This window comes from Ammospiza nelsoni, chromosome 10, assembly GCF_027579445.1.
Source record: "Ammospiza nelsoni isolate bAmmNel1 chromosome 10, bAmmNel1.pri, whole genome shotgun sequence".
NCBI classification, from domain to species: Eukaryota; Metazoa; Chordata; class Aves; order Passeriformes; family Passerellidae; genus Ammospiza; species Ammospiza nelsoni.
Genome location: NC_080642.1, coordinates 21,614,000 through 21,626,544, shown reverse-complemented (window position 1 = coordinate 21,626,544; position 12,545 = coordinate 21,614,000). Strand labels below are relative to the sequence as shown.

Sequence of the window (12,545 nt, the reverse complement as noted above, 5' to 3'; positions counted from 1 at the left end):
CAGCTTTTTTCTTGTACTTCATCCATACTTTTGGGGTAGCATTTTTGTAGGTTCTGCTTATCCTGGTTAGAATGATGGTGGCTTGTATGCCCAAATGTTCCCTTTTCTGGGGAGAGTAATTCAAATTCACTCCCTGGCTATCATGGCTCTTCAGCAAAGAATGAGGAAAAAATATCATTCAGAGCCTGTGATGTGCCCTTTTCAGGTGATTTTGAATATTAGATCAAACTCTGACACTGCTTGCTCCCAGGCTTTTCATTTGTGTGACTCCTGTGTGTGAATCAGTCACACCTCTGTCTTCATACACACTCTAATGACCTCAGAGTGAGCTGCAGAGGAGAAAGCTCTCCTGTGATGTCAGTGGAAGGGAATGTTTGGCATTCATTAACAAATGCTGCCAATCCCAACTATATTCAGAAGGCATTTAGTAGGAAATCCTCTCAAGACTGAAAGAAATAAAGTTCAGATTCGTGGGTTGTAACTTCAATATCACTTGAGTCCTTTACTGTTTCTGTCTCAGTGGACAGCATGGGTACAGAGAAGTGCCTTTTTCAGGCAGCTCTCCTGCTCCACACTGCCAAATATTGTCTGGATCTTTCTGAGTGTTTGGGCAGGGCTGAGCACACCTCCTGTGTCTGTTCTGTTGGCCTCTCTGTGGGGCTCTTGCTGGTTTATCTGGCTTCTGGGCCTTGGAGAAGGATTTCTAGCAGCATTTTGCTAGCTTGTTACACAGATCTAGTGTTACAAAAAGAGAAAGAAAAGTGAACAAAATATCTATAAACCTTTGTTTCCTGACATCTGAGTAAAGAAAAATGAAAAATGTAACTTTTCCTGCCTTTCTCTGGACACTTTGTAGTAGATCCTGAAATGCTGCATGTTTTAGGGAAGTGTCTGAACTAGAGGAGAAATGAGGTGGTAATTGCTCGGAATGTGCAAGAATATAATCCATAAAGGCTTTGGGAAGAGCTGAAACCATTGCTTGGAAGGACATTGTACTGGAATTCAGTGCAAAGGACTCCATGGAATTATGTGCTCTTCCCTATTTGCTGTTTTCTCTCAATGCTGAGTATGGAATAGAGCTCAAAGAGCTTAACACAGGGCTCCTGCTGTCAGAGAAAGCCAGAAAGAAATGCTTAAAGGATTCCTGCAGTGCAAGAAAGCTGTGATTAAAACACTTCATAACTCAGCTTGCCATAGAGATTTTCCCACAGCCCACGATTCCCAAGGGCAATTTCTCAGCAGAGATAACAGTTTGATGAGCAGCTTGTTGTTCTGAAGCCCTGTTCCTGCCATGGCTGCCACCAGAGATGCTGAATGAGGCTCTGAGCTGCTGTTCCTGTGGACAGCCCCAAAGGCATGGGGCTGGCACTGCAGGTCAGTTTACCTGTGAAGCAGGGGTTGTCCCTGTGCTGGAGCAGCCCTTGGTGTGTAGTTGTTTCCTAAAGAATCCCTTCATAATCCAAAAAATGGGAGGTGCTGTCACCTTCTAGTGTGTCCTTTTATATGAAGACTTGAAGGGTGCTGGCACCAGGCTGTTGTCACAGTGCCCAGGTGAGCATGTGTGCAGTGAAGTTACATTTGATGTCATTACAGGTGAAACCCAGAAACTGGGAATGGAGTATGAGGAGGAAGAGCTTTGTCTAAGGAGTGGTGTGATGGCCAGACACCCTGCCAGGGCAGCCCAGACATGATGGGATCACCTGGGCCTGGCTCACAGCCACAGCAGGGTGTGCCCAAGTTTCAGGTGCCTCGTGGAGTTTCTGCAGCATTTAGCAAGGCAAGATCTGATGGAGCTGTGTGTTTGCAAGTTTAGTTTCGGTGCTATAAATGCAGAAGGCAAATGAATTTCACTCCCACCCACAGGAATGAGAGCCTGTCAGTCCAGCAAGGCAGAGGAGGTGTCCAGCTCCCTCAGTGAGAGAACAGCACACTTTTGGGGAGCTCCCCTAAAAGGGTGAGAGCAGACCCAGCCCTGCAGCCATCCTGCCTGGCTTTATGGAGCAGTGCCACACAGAAAGCAGTGCAGCACTTACTGCTGTAGGAAACACTGAACTCCTAGGCAGGAAAAGAATGAGGAGTGAGGAGCTCTGCTCTCTCTGCCAAGCCTGGGGCTTATCCTGTTCCCTTTGAGACCTGCAGTAAACAGTTCTGTAGAACTGATGGAGCTGGTTGGTTTTGCTCCATCCCAGCCCTCCCTGGCTCTCAGCTTTGCACATCTCATGGGATGTAAATGGTGTCAGGTTTAGGGCTTTGTTCCAGGGCTACCTCAGAGAGAGAACAGCACACTTTTGGGGAGCTGCCCCAAAAGGGTGAGAGCAGACCCAGCTCTGCAGCCATCCTGCCTGGCTTTATGGAGCAGTCCCACAGAGGAAGCAGTGCAGCACTTACTGCTGTAGGAAACACTGAACTCCTAGGCAGGAAAAGAATGAGGAGCTCTACTCTCTCCCAAGCCTGAGGCTTATCCTGCTCCCTTTGAGACCTGCAGTAAACAGTTCTGTAGAACTGATGGAGCTGGTTGGTTTTGCTCCATCCCAGCCCTCCCTGGCTCTCATGTGATGTAAATGGTGTCAGGTTTAAGGCTTTGTTCCAAGAGTGATCCACGTTGCCAAACAGAAATTTCTGTTCAGCCCTGTAAGTCACATACACAAAAAAATGACAAAAAGTCAGGGAGATCTGAGTTGTAAGATGTGCTTTCCATTAGGAACTTCACCATGTTGAGGCATCATGCTTAAAGTGCTTCAACCTGGCTGTCCCCCTGGTTTTATTGACATGCAGTTTGAAGCTGGTGGGACAATAAGGAATTGCCTCATTTTTAAAAGCAGAAGCCAAAAATTCATGGGGAAAAACCCATGTAGGAAGTATAGGAGCTCACAAGTGTCGTGAAGGTAACTCAGTGTATTCTATAAAATAGGTAAATATACACACCCACGAGAGCTAATGCAAAACTCTCATTAAACCTGATCCTGTGCTGCTTCAATAGCATATTTATTAAAAAAGAGAGAAAAAAAGGCACTGACAGTAAAAGGTTTTGTTCAGAACATGCTCACTTCTGTGCCTTGCAATTTCCAATTTCCTTGGGTTTTTTTAATTTTTCATTTATTTTTACTTTTAAGAAGCTTTTCCATAGAGGAGAGCCCAAAACCTAGGCTGAGCTGTTCCTGTAGTGGTACTTACTCTGAGTTCAGAGTTTCTTCCCTGCAGAGAACAATTGGGCTCTCCAGGAATATTTCAATCTCTTTGAAAGTTTGCACCCAGCACAAGAAAACTGGTTTGAATTTTTCTTTCCTGCCCAGCAAATAGTCCCAGGCTGCTTTAAAACATGGAAACAGCATGGCAGGGGTGGCTGTCCATGTGTCTGACAGCTGGGCTCAGCTCAGGGGCTGTGTCAGGGCAGCAGTGGCACTGCTGTGCTCTGTGTCCTGGCACCAACAGCTGGAACAGCCCTTGGGTTGAGGGCAGAGTGGGGAATCCACCAGTTTGTTTTGCCAGCAATCTGTGTTTGGCTGCCTCATTTCTGAAATGAGCAGATGTTAATGCAGCAGAGTTGGTGTTACTGACAGCCTCAACTGTGGTTTATCTGGCAGTAAAGTAATTGCCAAGCTTATCCATGTCTAGTGCTTGGAGATCCTAAATTTATCCTTTTATTATTCTAAGTTCCTGTGCATGAAATAAAACTTGGCCTTTTTCTCTTTTATATTTAACTGGGCATTTGTGCATTTGTTGACTAAAGTTGATTGGTATGTGAGGATGAGTTGATCTTTCTTGTCAGAATTTCAGATTGTGGGGGTGCAGTGGTTTCTGTCTGGGGATGTCTTGTTCCCCACCCCTTCAAACACACAGAGACATTTTTCATGTACATCTTTGAGGCATTGTACAAGGCATGACTGACTTGAACCCTTGTGCAACTTCTCTGAGGTAACAAAAGCCAGGCTGATTTGATGGGCAGGGAAATGAGATGAACCTCAATGGGATTTAAAAAATAATAAAAAAATAAAAGGCAGGGTGAGCTTTTTGGCACTCTCAATTTTTTTGGGAGGTGGTGTTCAGGCATTGCTGCTTGAGACATGTTTTGTTGCCCTCAGTGTGCAGACATTATTAAGTGTGAGAGAGGAAAAAATCAGTATAATTGCAGAAAAGACTATTTGGTAGCAGCTTAACGTTCAGGCTGTTAGTCACAGAACTAACATCTATCAAAAAACCTTTGGATTCAATTTAAAGCAAATTCAGAGGAATTCTGGGCCTATTTGTGCTTTTGTGCAGTAAGATTGGTGCACCACGTGGGGGCAATAAGGGATTGTCCGTGTCTCAGCTGTTACCTGTGGATAAGAACACAGCAGACACAGTTGTCAGATTTTTACCTGGACTTTTGTTGCAGGGTTGTGGCTCAGCAGCTCTGTTTTATTGCAGTTTGTAGCTTGTCTGTGCTCTTTATTTTTGTGCTGTGGCTTCAGAACTGCTGCTGGCTACAGACTGTACCTTCTGGGCAGGGAGGACGTGCTTGGACGAGTTCACCAGTCAGACTGAGAGGAGCTGCTGAGTGAGTGTGTCTGTGTGTGCAGGTAGGAACATATGCTGTGCTTAATTTACTTGTTCTAATTGCCACCTTCACCATGAGAGCCAAGTTAAAATAGAGATGTAATTATGAAAGTCAAAGTAGGTGATTGCAAAAAGGGATTGCAGCCTCTTGGGGTTTTTCTGTTAGCAGAAGTCTTTCCTGTACATAAATACCTAGGCCTGTTCTAAAGAATTGGTTAATAATGAGGGTTTAATTCCAGGTCATGGTCTAAGGCTGGTGGACTTTGTGCTTTATAAAGGCCAATGTAATTCAAAGTTGCAGTGTGTATAGAAGAGCTTTTGAAAAATACTCCAAAGGGGAACAATGAGAAGCTCAAAGATTTCCTTCTGGGAGAAGTGCTGGACCATGATTGTGGGGAGCAGAATTATTTAAGTTTGGAAGTGTAAAATCCCAACCACAGAGTTTACAAGTATCTGTAGCACAGAAATCAGTTGGTTTAGCAGGATACTGCTGCTGCTGAGTGCCTTTGCCATTCCATCTCTGCCAGTAGAAGGAGGTGCATTCTGACCATTTTGAAGCATCTTCATTCATTGCTGCTGAAGAACAGGATTTCTCTTTTGCTTTCAGTAAATTTTAACAGTAAGTGAGCCTGGAGTAAGAGAGTAATTCTGGTAAGTGGCATGTACAGGTATGGCTGTGTTATTCAGTCTTTATGCTCATTGTGTGGATCATATCTCTGCTTATCCAGCAATTCCTGTTCACCTTGACTTGAGTCTTTTGTCATTTGCTAATGAGAGTTAGTGGATTGGTCAGATTTTATGATTTCACTCTTTTCAGTTTTTCTACCACCTGAAGTACTGGTGGGCTGTTAGTACAGAGCACCACCTGATTAAAATTCCTGAAATTGACCTGATTTTGCAATTTAAAAAACAAACTTATGGTCTTTGTGACTGTCGGGTAGAGAACTTGTTATTCAGTGATGAGGCAGCTTGAGGAATGACTTGTTGGTCCTGCAGACTGGTCCCTGCTGACATGTCCAAGGTGATGTGGGAGGCAAGACAAGTGGTCTCTGTCTGGTTCTGCTGCACAGGCCATTACAGGCTGAACTCTTCAGGGCTGAAACACTTCCAGACCAGAAACACAGCCAGGGTGCTCACTAATTGTCATGACTTTTCATCTAACATGTAAACACACTTGTGCAAAAGTGATTTTTTCCCCTGGTGGAGCTCTGAGGTGCTCTGCAGGTGGTGCAGTGTCACCATGTCCTCAAAAGTGATCATCTGGTGGAGAAAGCTCTCAGCCCTTCCAGTTAGTCCTAGGTGATACTTAGGCTTAAGTTAATGATGCCTACAGGAAATTGTTGAATATCTCCAGGCAGTAACAGATGGAAGAATTGTCATACAAGGCTCTGACTTGAACTAAAGCAAGAAAATGGCAGTGAACTGTGGCAGTCAAAGTCTGTGAACAGCCCCCAAAGGGATTCTGGTGCTTTCAGTGACCCACCTGCAGTGAAACCCATATCAATCCATCTTCCTCATCATTCTTGGTGTGCCCATGTGTGTTGTCATTGTGGAATGCACAACACAACACACTGGAAATGTGAACTGGTGACATGTGGCTCCGTTTGGTGCACATGGTATAAAATACTGGCTGAAGTGGTTGTAAATAATTTTGCTCTCAGCTGTGCCAGCTTGCTGCTGTAGACAGCAGGGAAGACACAATGTAAGCATTTGAAACTGCTTGCCTTGTTCTTATGAGATGGAGACCTCTGAGAGACAGAGCTTTGTAGTGTGTATTTGGAAAATATGTGCTGACAAAATCACCATTTTCAGCCTGCAGAGTTTCTCTTTGTCATGGTGAAGGATCGGAACAAAAAGAAGCTTTCCCGGCTGTTATCTTGGTTGGATAAGAAGTCTGCTTTGAAGGACTTCCTCTAACCTCATCCAGAGGGTGATTAAAGAAAAAATTTATATTACAGTGTCATGAAAGGGTAATTTGAATTGTCCTGCTCAGACCAAGAGGAGAATGTGGTGCAGATTATCTGTTGTATTACTTGAGTGAAAGAGTTACACCTTGTTATCAGTTTTTATCTCAAAAGGAGAAAGCTGTGCTTTGTCCTGACACTGCATCAGCAACAGCTGGCTTTCATGTGTAATGACATTCTTCTTCTAGTTTTGGTCTCTCAACTTCGTCCTCCTCCTGTAAAGGCTTCAAACACTGCTTGGATGGCTGAAAAGTTTGATTTCATGGCTATTACAGAAACTTAAAAGTCTTTGTGGACAGCTGTGAAGAACATACTGCTGAGTCTGGTAGAGATAACCATCCACTCCCTCTTTTGGTTTTCAAAATCACCAAACACCAGATCTCAAGCATGTTTTTTGTTAGAGATGCTGAGGATTTAATAAATGATTGAGTGTATAGAACAGAAGTTCAACCTCATATGGCCCTTCCTAATTGTACCCTGTGGCTGCTCCAGCCCTGGAAGTGTCCAAGGCCAGGTTGGATGAGGCTTGGAGCTACCTGGGATAGTGGAAGGTGTCCCTGCCCATGCAGAGGAGTTGAAACTGGATGGTTTTTAGGTCCTTTCCATCCCAAACTATTCTGGAATTCTCTGATAGAAAAGATTTTTTTTGTTTGTTTGAGTAGACAGGTCAGAAATGAGCTTGTTCTTATGTGTTCAGGATGAGGACAATTAAACAGTGAACCTTTGTGCCTTTTCCTTACTGCATTGTTTCAGTTCAGTAAATTACCTGTGTTTTTGGTAAGCAACAAAGTCAGGACTCTTGAGTGAAGCATAAAGAGCAGCAGCAGGGTGTTGATGTTTCTAAAGGCTCTGCCACATCTGTAATTTTTCCTTCCACCCCTGAGTGTGGTGGTGTGTGGCTTTAAAGTGATCACATCAGATTTGTTCTCTGACTTAGTGGCAGCTGCTTTTTTGCACAAGAAAACTTTAGTGCTCTTTTTAGATGTTAAAGAAAGTGATTGAGATGGAGATGACTCTGAAGTGTCGGCACTTTGAAGGATGTGAAAGTGTATTAGCAGTTAGGCTGCAAATAAAAAGCCATGCAAATAAGATACTGAAACAGCCTGTCAGTAATGAAAGCACTTCACCTGACTGAAATCACCATTGGTCTTATAAATGGAGTTCTCTAAAATGTTGTGTACAATTTTGCAACTTTCCTATTTATGTTTTTTTTCTGTATCCATGAGATTCTTCAGCTCCACATCATTTTTAAAGGAGAAAAAATCATGGGGTGTATTTTTTAAAACCTTGTGTCTTTTGTTCTTTTGAAGAGATGAGAATGCTGTTAGTCAGGAATTACTCACTAAATTTGCAAGCTGCCTTTTTGTGAGTGAGAGTAATGAAGCTGCTTCTGTTTGAAAGTGCTGTTCTGCATAATTTATGTGCTTTTTATTACCAAAGTCATATGCTATGCCAATATTTTGTTTTTCATATTGCTGTGAAAAGGTCAAGTTCTCAGAAACAAGATGGCTCCTTGCAATTCTCATGCTATTTTCCAACAATCCATATCTAGAGAAACCCGAGGATTTCTCTCATTCCTGTTGCTTCTTGTCTTGAAGAGCAGACTGTAGTGAGCTGTGGGTGACTCAGGGTTGTGAAAGGTGGCCCTTTTCAGGAAGAGCTCTTTTCCTGGCTGTCCTGTTATCTGCCAGCCTTGGCCTTAGCTTTAGAGCTGATGAAATCCAGACGGTGCAAAGATCTGTTTGTCCTGTGCTGAATTTCCTACAGTGTTTTGTTCTTGTGTGTGTCAGTGAGGGCTTGCTGGCTGGGGAGGGAGGAGGAGGAGGAGGATGCTGCTGCTTTTGTGTTTTTCAGCTCCTTTGGCCAACAACACTTCCCAATGCCCCTGTGCAGCACCCACCTTTTCTGTTCTGTAGCGCTGAGTCTGTTTCTATCCCCACTTAAAATTCACATGTGAAAAATTTAACCTAGTCAAGACCTAAAATTTTCACTACTTGGCCTGGGGCTGGTTACTGGCGTGGTGTTGTCCCCCAGGGTGGTGTTTCCCTGAGCAAGTGAGATCTGTGGGGTGCGCCTGATGGATGTCTGTGGTGGCACTGGGGGATCTCATGTGCCTCTTTTTGGGGTGCAGGTCTTGTGCAGCAGCCTGTCCTTCAGCTTCGCATGAAAATGTTATTTTAAAGCCTTCCTCGTGCTGCAAAACCCCACTTTGGGTTCCGTTTCGGTATAAAATAATTCTCTGATCCCGGCGGGACGGTGTGGCAGCGGGAGGGCTCGGTGTGTGTCTGTGTTCTGTATCCCGCTGAGCTCCGTGCGCGGAGCGAGCCGCGGGCCCTGCCCCGGGCCCCGTTACCCGCCCGCAGGGTGGGGCCGGTCCCGCCCCGGTCCCGCTGCCCACAGCCGGGCGGGGCGGGGCGGGGCCGCTCGGGGCCGGTGTGAGCGCGGGCGGCGGCGGAGCGGGCCCGGCCTGGAGGTGAGCGCGGGGCGGCGGCTCCGGGCCGCGAACCGAACCGAACCGGGCCGGGGCCGGAGCGCGGGGAGCGGGCGCGGGGCGGGAGCTGAGGGGGCCGGAGCGGCGCTGCCGGCGAGCGGCGCCCCAGGCCGGTGGCTCGGCCCCGCCTGCGCGGCCGCGCTTCCGCCGCTGCCGGCGGTGCGGCCCCGGCCCGCGGCGCTCGTGTGGGAGCCGGGCCGGGGAACGGAACGGGGTCTGCGGGCCGCGCTCGGCCAGCGCCGGGACGAGGCGCCGGCTCGGAGGCTGCCGGGGCCTGGGGAGCGGCTTCCCCGGGGCTTAGAAAGCGCCTTCGCTGGGGCTGCCGCAGGTCCGGCCTGGGCGGCTTCGCCCCTGCCCTGCCGGGCTGCGAGTGTGAGGGCAGCCGCGCCCCGGCACGGCCCGTCCCCGGCACAGCCCGTCCCTGACCGCCTCCGTGCGGGGACCCGGGCCGGGAGCGTCCTGCCGGGCCCGGCTGCTCGGTCCGAGAGGCGCTGCTGAAGCGCCGCTCACCTGGCCGGGACCGGCCGCGGACATTCCCCGCTGTCCCCGCCCATCCTGCTCCGTCCCGGCCGGCGTGTGCAGGGAGAGCCATGGAACCCTTCGGGGCCGTGAGCTGGGACGGGCCCTAGGGGAGCCTGAGGTGCGGCTCAGGGAGAGACATCGCTCCTCTCACCATGGAGCACTCGGAATCTTCACCGTCTTCGCTGCGGTGATGGATTCCTGGTGCATCATTTGTGTCAGCTCAGTGTAGCTGTGGCTCAGGGTGGCTGTGGCTTAAAGAGTTAAGAGAGACAAGTTTGCTCTTTTGTACTTCCTTGCTGCTCCGTGTGTAGCTATTGGAATTAACACCCTGTTCACACTGCTGGGGAACTGGCCTCGCTTCAGATCTGCCTCCTGCATGGGTGAGGGATGGAGCATGGACCCTGCCATGGACCACTGACCAAAAGACACCGTGCTCAGAGGAGCTCCTTGGAAAGCCCTTGGTGTCATCCAAGTGTGCAAAGCCAGATTGAAGGGGCTAGAAGTAAACTGGTCTAGTGGAAGGTGTCCCTGCCCATGGGAGGGGGTTGGAACAAGGTGGGCTTTAAAGTTCCTTTAACCCATGCCACTCTATATTTCCATGATCTTGCATATCCTTAGATATAAGCTGCCTTTCCAGATTTGCTGGTAGCTGAAAACGCTGTCTTGCTTCTGAAAAATATGTTTATTCCATCCAAATAGAAGATGAAACTCATTGTGACTTAAAAGGTATTTTGCAAAGCACCTGGTAAAAATGAAAAGAATATACTGCTACCTAAATTTTGTTTTGTTTGCTCCTTCATTTAGGGCTGAGAGCAGCACTCATTCAGTCACTGTGCTTCAGGGAGCAGATTTAACTTTAGTCCCTGGGTCCCAATTTGTAGGAAATGATCAGGAGAAAGACTAGGTGCAAGCAAGTTCAGGGAGAGGCAATGCAAGGAAGATTTTTTTATGCCAGAACACCAGTGTTGTGGTGATATTGTATTTTAGTTTTGCATTGTTGAGGTCTTGTTGTGGCTCACTCATGGCAGGAGGCTCTTGGTTGGATGTTCTGCTCTGCCTGTAGAAATTCTGTGTTCTTGGAGCTTGCAGCCTGTCTCTAGCTCATTTTCCTCCTCCTTTCATAGTCAGCCCCTTGAACTGAAGTGTTTCCTGAGCCATGACACTGTGGGTTTTGTCCAGAAACGTCATATGTGTAGTCAGAGTACTTAAAACACCCTCTGTAGCTGTGGTGGAGAAACTGGAGATAGTGCTTGGCTTGGCTGGCACTCCTCACACATGGGGTGGTGGAGGCAGAGGGAGCAGACTGGGATATCTGGGGGTTGTCAGCAGCTCTGGTGGCACCAGTGGGGTGCCCTGGCAGGGAGCAGGATGTGCCATGGGGGGGATGCTCCACTGCTGTTCTATGCATCATGCTTCTGCACATGTGTGTTGTGCCCAGTGCTTGTTTGGCCTTTAAAAGCTGAATATTGGAAATATTTTTAGGAACATCTCATCACTGAGACGTGAGATCAAGCCCCACTGAGTTCACTTTTCCTGTTACCACCGGTGTGGAGGGACTTTGACACGTGCAGTTCCTGTTTGGTGTGACTCTGGTCTCTCCTGGCTGGTGACCAAAGCTGGAGAGTGCCCAGGAGCTCCCCCTGAGCCTGGCCTTGGGTGGCCTGCCTGCCTTCCTTGGGGCAGCAGCTGCCTCCAGCTGGAGGGGAGGCTGCTGAGGCTCTGCAGGGCTGTTCCTGCTGCTGCCTCTGCTCTTGCTGCTTGCATTTTTTTCCTTTTGAGTAACTGCAGTGTGTGTCTCTTCCAGGAGCTGTTTATTCAGGAGGGAATGAGTGCTCCTGGAGCACTAATTTTAAGAGTGGCTGGCTAATAAAGAGCCCTGTGAGGAGTGTGACTGATCCTGGGCAGCTCCAGGTGATCATGGGCTTCTGAATGCCAACAGCAAAAATTTACCATGGGATTACCTGATAAGGGACATGATAACAAGGGGATACAGGTGACCAGATCAAGCTCTGGTTTTCCTTCAGATTAGCAGTTAGCAGAAAGAGATACCCAGTTTACACCTCTGAATTTTGTTGTTAGGGTGCTTTTAAAATTTATGACCTAAAAGTTTTCCTCCTTGGCTGTGTGGCCACACGGACCAAGAAGTTCAGCCAAAGAATACACACGAAACACCCTAAGAAAAAAACTTAATGATTATTTGTCACCCAAAGCTGGGCACAGGGCAGTGTGTGCCCACTTTTAGGGTTAAGCTCATCCTTCATGCTGGGTTTGGTTTTGGGTCCCTGGTGCATGTCTAGAGTTGGGCAGTGGAGCTGGGGAAGGGTCTGGAGAGCAAGAAAGGCGAGGCACAGCTGAGGGAGCTCAGCCTGGAGAACAGGAGGCTCAGGGGGAACCTTCTTGCTCTCTGTAACTCCCTGACAGGAGGGTGCAGCCAAGTGGGGGTCAGGCTCTGCCCCCAGGGAACAAGGGGCAGCCAAGAGGAAATGGCCTCAAGCTGTGTTAGAGGACATTTACATTCAATATCAGGGAAAATTTATTCACTGAAAGGTTGGTCAGGCATTGGAACAGGCTTCCTAGGGCTGTGGTGGAGTCTCCATCCCTGAAGTGTTCAAACATGTGTGGATGGGGCACTTGGGGACATGGTTTGGTGGTGTAGGCAGTGCTGGGTTAGGGGTTGGACCTGATGATGTCAGAGACTTTTTCAGTCATAATTATTCTGTGATTGTCACACTTTCTTGTTGCATGGGAGGCTGGTGACATCTCTGGGTGCTCTCATCTGTGCTGCTTGGTCAGGGCTCTGCAGGGGCTCAGAGGCCACACAAATCTTGTGGTGGCTGTGATTAGGTGGGGAGGCATCTTTCTGCCCTTCTGGAGTAAGTTTATCTCTACAGGGATCTACAAGTATAAAAATAAAACCCCCCAAATGTTAAAATGCACTGGGCTGCAAGCTAGGAAGACATTTGACCAGTCTTGATGTGTGTGAGAATTGAAACATAAACACCCCCAAGCAATTAGTAAGGACATCTAGGGCT

At 47.8% G+C, this 12,545-nt stretch overlaps 1 protein-coding gene across 2 annotated transcripts in view; it reads left to right on the top strand.

Annotated features, from left to right (window-relative positions):
* Positions 1–8,897: 8,897 nt before the first annotated feature.
* FARP2 (FERM, ARH/RhoGEF and pleckstrin domain protein 2) overlaps positions 8,898–12,545 on the top strand; it is a 76,733-nt gene continuing 73,085 nt past the window's right edge. For both annotated transcript variants that reach the window (XM_059479588.1, XM_059479589.1), the window contains exon 1: positions 8,898–8,973. The gene's annotated coding sequence lies outside the window, so the exon portion shown is untranslated. The remainder of the gene's footprint in view (positions 8,974–12,545) is intronic.